This window comes from Homarus americanus, unplaced genomic scaffold (genome assembly GCF_018991925.1).
Source record: "Homarus americanus isolate GMGI-L3 unplaced genomic scaffold, GMGI_Hamer_2.0 scaffold36428, whole genome shotgun sequence".
Classification (NCBI taxonomy): Eukaryota; Metazoa; Arthropoda; class Malacostraca; order Decapoda; family Nephropidae; genus Homarus; species Homarus americanus.
In genome coordinates, this window is record NW_024736544.1 from 26,381 (window position 1) to 32,975 (window position 6,595).

A 6,595-nucleotide genomic window follows, 5' to 3' on the forward strand; every position below is an offset into this window, starting at 1 on the left:
ATACAATTGTAGATAATAATAATAATAATAATAATAATAATAATAATAATAATAATAATAATAATATTAAAAATGGTATTCTAGAAAATAAAACACTAAGAAGATAAATATAAAAAAAAGCAGTAGGTGACAGTATAAACACAATATATCATACAGAGCAAGGCGGCTTTCTTGTGTGTGTGTGTGTGTGTGTGTGTGTGTGTGTGTGTGTGTGTGTGTGTGTGTGTGTGTGTGTGAGCTCTGAGGTATATTTTGCAACACTTAAACTCAATAACAAAGCCATTCACATCCTAGATAATCGTAATAATAGTCAAAATATTTTTCCTCTGGTAAGTGCCCAAATCTATATACTAAAAGTTATATAGATTGGACCCACATTTTCACACAATTTCGAAAATGGATTCATCATTAAACAACGCTTTAACAAATGTATCCATCAATATTCCTGCGGGTTCTGACAAGGCAACAAAGCGACCTGCCACGGAAATATTTGTCCTGTCATTGTGTGTGTGTGTGTGTGTGTGTGTGTGTGTGTGTGTGTGTGTGTGTGTGTGTGTTTCACGGACAACCGTGATTAAGCTCATAGAACGCCACTGACTCTGCCACGATGAACAAATAAATGAGAGTATTATTCATGAACTGGTCAATCATCTTAATGAGTTCTGTCATACAATGCCCGGTCTTGAATTTCTACTGTCGACTGACTTTAGCCCAAGAGAAGGAGAAAGTGGTGACGTCTTTGACAAGTTACAGTCGCGATGCTGGACACCTCAGAATCTGCTCTTTAACCCTTTCACAGCGGAGGTTACCCTAAGATGAATAAATGGCAAGTGCGTGACACGCGGTGAAAGGGTTAAATGTCCAACAAGAGGAAATGATAAGTAACTTCAAAGGTTGTAAAAGAGTGTTTTTGTTGTTGCTTTATGTTATCATTTTCATCATCATCATCATCATTATTATTATTATTATTATTATTATTATTATTATTATTATTATTATTATTATTATTATTATTATAAATATTACACATTATTGTTGTTTCTATGTTTACACTATATACTGGTAACTGATGCTAAATAAGTTAGCTTCGAAGGCTGGTGTCATAGATAAAAAAGGGCAATAGGTACAGCCTGGAGCATCGGACGTATAGTAGAAAAGATTACCTATATTCTTGTCAACGCTTCCTGGAAGACCAAAGAAATTGCAGGAATTTTATAATTGATGATTTTTTTCCCTTATTGATCGTGGACTTGTTATTACCACCCTCGGGGTGCTGCACTAAATTTTATTCCAAGAAATGACGTAATAAGACTTTAGAATTTGATTCGAGTTCTGTGTTGGGTGCTGGAAACCACAACTTGATATGTAGTGCTCGGTAATACTGAGAATCCCATTGAAATTGGAGGCGCCCTTAAGTGGAACTCCCTGCAAGAAGCTGAAAATAAAATAGTGAGTCTCTCAGTTCGGGCTGGCTGTGGGAGTGACGCTGAATAAACAGAAAGGTGTCTCCATCCATAAGGGCGCGTCTAGAGAGTGACGATTATTAATGCGAGCTGACTGTTCGATTGATGGACTTTTTTTACCCCAATGATGATTAATACGTCCGGTCCTTTAACACTGAGAGTAGACTTATATGACTAATACTCAAATTAACGAAGGTTCTCGGCTGTGGAGAGGTATAAGAAGTGAGCAACAAATAGTGAAGGTGTTCCTCAATTATAGAGAGGTCAGCACTGCGGAGATACTATTGGATGGAGGGATTGTTCTCCTACGAGTCAATAATGGAAGGTTCAGGACTTAGAGGTGGACGTGACTCATGGTTAAGAGGTTTACCTGCTGTATTTCTCTTCACCTAAATAAAAAAATAATAAGCGCAGTTTATTCTCGTCCGTAAAGAGATGTGACTTAACAAGACTGTAACAACGTCAGTGAACTGGTTGTAACAATGAGCGAAAAGATATGTATAATGTATAATATGTACAGTATATCCCAAGTTCCCAAGACAGATAATATCAACAGAGTTGGAGAAAGAGGGAAGATATTGAGGATAAGGACACGAGAAGAGGAAAGGAGATTACTGTATGTTAGAAATGAAAGAGGTGGCAACTCAAAGATAGATAATCCGTCATCAAAGACAAGACTACGAGGAAAGAAGACAGAAGATCATAAAACAAACGAGAAAGAGGATCTGGGGCTGACCAGGACAAGCTTACACCCGAGGATAGACGAGGTGGTGGCAGCTTAAACAGACACTTCACATCAAGGAAGGTTTATAAATTTGTTAAGTTGCTCAAGAATTTAGAGAATGTTTTTGAGGAAACTAATATAAAGTTGCGGCCCCTGCTTCTCAAGTTTCTGAAGTAACAGCAAAAGATTGGCAGCATTTCTGTTGTTATTGCATTCAGGCGTGCGGTCGTGCCCTCAAAAGTAAACCTATTGTCAGGTTAAAGCAGTGTGTTGAAACGACATGAAAAATAATATACATCTTCACCTTGACGACCCATACGTTTTTTTTAATTTGTATTTGATAAACTTTTTTCAAGTTTAAGATAATGCTAAGATATTCGTTCTAATAATATGTGGAAGAGCCATGGTGCAGGAAATACATAAACAAGAGATATGAATGTGTGTGTGCGTGTGTCGTTGTCTACATTGCGCCTACTGTTCTTTTTTTTCCTTGGCTAGGAATTACAGGTCCCAACGAATTATTTTTCTATTTTTCTGTCGTCGCCTGTATTAGTAGAATCATTGCACGTTTGATTTACAAAATATTCTTTTTCAATTCCGTTTTTTGTTTCTGTTTTGCTTAAATTTGTATTCTGAGTTGGCTAAAAGGTAAAATATATCTAGCTTTAATTCTGACATTCAAACATGCAATCAATTTTTGTTTTAGCGAGTGTGTGTGTGTGTGTGTGTGTGTGTGTGTGTGTGTGTGTGTGTGTGTGTGTGATCTCATGAGCACGGCCACACCCTTTAAGTCACGTCAACATAAAAATGATCATTCGTCGTAACTTCAACAATGCATACAAAGTTTATTCTAAATTATTCTTAAGTTCTGTTTATCCTCCTAATTACAGGGTAAAACATTTAACGAGACGGAGACAAGTGTTTTATGACCTTCTAATATTAAACCAAGAATACAAAATCAGTGTTTTATTTCCGTTTTGACGCTCAGTGTACAGTACAAGTGTGATGTTTTTTTTCTTGCATATGCGAACTGTCTATCTGTCTGTGTGTCTGTCTGTCTACTAGCCTGTCTCTCTTTGTTTCATTCTGCCTTTCTCATCTCTGTCTTTTTTGTAAATGTTTGTTTATTTTTTCTTTCTGTCTGGGCCAATCTTCGTTCTGTGATGTCTTCTCTGTCTTTCAGTCTCTCTCTCTTCTCCTCTCCTGTCTCATTTCTTGTCCTATGCCCCAGAAGAGGTTCTACCAGCTCTCTCCCTTATATAACCAACCCACTTTAACACGCCTCAGTAATGGGTTCACCTTATACACACTCTCTACCCTCCTGTCAACAATTTACATTAAACACGTTCCTGAGAGTACCACCCAGACACACACACGTCGTAAAGAGTACAGGTCTTGGAGAGTACCAGTGCCACTATACACGTCTTGGAGAGTACCAGTGCCACTATACACGTCTTGGAGAGTACCAGTGCCACTATGCAGGTCTTGGAGAGTACCAAGACAGCCACTATGACGTCTTGGAGAGTACCAGTGCCACTATACACGTCTTGGAGAGTACCAGTGCCACTATCACGTCTTGAAGTACACTATAACGTCTTGAAGTACCATGCCACTATCACGTCTTAAACCAGTGCCACTATAGGCCACACGTCTTGAAGTACCAGTGCCACTACACGTCTTGAAGTACCAGTGCCACTATACGTCTTAGACCTGCCACTATACGTCTTGAAGTACCAGTGCCACTATACACGTCTTGGAGAGTACCAGTGCCACTATACACGTCTTGAGAGTACCAGTGCCACTATAGATACATCCACTACACGTCTTGAGAGTACCAGTGCCACTATACACGTTTTGGAGAGTACCAGTGCCACTATACACGTCTTGGAGAGTACCAGTGCCACTATGCACGTCTTGGAGAGTACCAGTGCCACTATACACGTCTTGAGAGTACCAGTGCCACTATACACGTCTTGAAGTACCAGCCACTATACAGTCTTGAGTACCAGTGCACTATAGTCTTGAAGTACCAGTGCCACTATCACGTCTTGAAGTACCATGCCACTATACACGTCTTGAGAGTACCAGTGCCACATACACTCTTAAGACCAGTGCCACTATCACGTCTTGAGAGACATGCCACTATACACGTCTTGAGAGTACCAGTGCCACTATACGTCTTGAAGTACCAGTGCCATATCACGTCTTGGAAGTACCAGTGCCACTATACACGTCTTGAAGACCAGTGCCACTATCACGCTCCAATGACGTCTTGAGAGTACCAGTGCCACTATACGTCTTGGAGAGTACCAGTGCCACTATACACGTTTGGAGAGTACCAGTGCCACTATACACGTCTTGAGAGTACCAGTGCCACTATACGTCCTATACGTCTTGAAGTACCAGTGCCATACACGTCTTGAATGCACTATACGTCTTAAATATTACTAGTACCACAATACATGTAGTAAAGAGTATCAGTGCCAAATGTTTCAGACGGTAACGGTGCCAATAAATAGGCTGATTTGTATATGACTCCGCACAGAACGAGTTTTAGGTGAAAATTCCATTCTGTGAGTCTTATGACAAGCCCTTCAAGAGACTCCACTCCACATCGCACTTCACCCAACCCCTCTCCTCTTACAAGATATAATCCCACTCCAACAAACTCTCTCACAACACCACTCTGCATGGCCCTCATCATCTCTTCCCCCCACCTCCCTAAGTAACAACCACTCCATATTCCAGAAATCCCACCCACTCCATCCCAAAGATCACCATCAATCTACAATACTCACTCCTACTCCACAACCACAAATACCACTCATTCAGTCCACATATCAGCTCCAATCTTCTCCACTCCATACACAACTCACCCCCACTCCACACCTCACAACCCCCCCCCCCTCCTCACTCGACTCTTCCCTTCGCCCACTCAAACTCAGCCGTGTCGTCGATAGCGAGTATGACCAAGCATAGGAAGATGACTAAAACACACACAGTCAGCCTCATAAACGTGCCTTCTCAAAATGAGGAAAAGATGATGGTTGTGTGCATAGTGTAGTATAGCAGACACATCGCCAAGTGCCAGTAAGTATTTGTACATGTAAACGTATTTGTAACTGTATACCTAATGTGTACTCCTCACCTTGTTCCTATATCTACACTTGTACACGTGTACCTGCATCAATACCTGTACCTGGGAATATATTTATCTATATACCTCTCCTATACCTGTACCTGAACCTGTGTTTATAACTATACATGGACAATCATTAGTACCTTTAACTTTATACCTACAAATGCACCTGAACATATACCTGTACACCTTACCTTATACTTGTACCTCTTACTGGACCTGCACATGACCCTACCACCAGGCAGCAAACCAAATTAACACTGGTAAGTAAAACAAATCAGTCGACAGAGGTAAGGCAACTTGCTCCAGAGACCATAAGCCAGACAAAGGAATCTGTCAAAGGCCCAGTAAAGATAGACTATCCTGCTCTGAGCCAGCGACCAAGGGCAACCTAGAGGGGATGAGAGAGGAGAGAGAGAAGAATCGCAAGTATTTACACACACACACACAGAAATATAATTCTCACAAATATTTCTCCATTTCTCATTATTTTGTTGACACACAGGACGCCAGCGATGGTCTCCTCATCAAACGAACCCGGGGCTTACCGTGCATATATCCTCCCATTCTCTCTCTTTCGTTGTAGCCTCAGCTGATACTCTTCCTTGATATTCCTCCTCAAAAAACAACAACGTCTGATGGGACGACTGTGCTCAATCAATAAAAAAAGATATTCCTGAAACGTGGACAAGCTACTGGTGTTTTTTTTACTTGTTGATGCCATTTATTTATTTTCAATTTTTGGGGCTGTAAATATTTTCTTTCGAGGTATTTAGTTTATGTTATTTGGTATTTTTTAGGACTCTTTGTATTTTGGTGGTAATTTTAGTGTTATTAACTGTATAATTTTTACCCATGTTTTAAATTATTATTGATATTTTTATGTAAACTTAATATTTTGTTTCTTCTAAAAGCCTTGACTATTTGGATATTTTTTATCATGGAAACTTTATCTTCCCATTCCTTTTCATGTCAACATCATTTCGTGTTTACATCCAAACTTTTTACCCACACAAAAAATTAGGAGAAACGATGTGATGTTTTAGGAGGAAGTAGACAACAGGAAGACAACAGGAGACAACAGGAGACAACAACAGAGACAACAGGAGACAACAGACTGAAGACCAAGATGTTTACAGGATAAGGTTGCCAACAGTAGACAAAATGAGACAACAGAACTCTGAAGATAAGGCCAGGAGAAGACAGAAGACACCCCCCCCCAGGGTTGAAGTCCTGATGTATAAACAAAGTTCGGTTCCACTCTCCTAA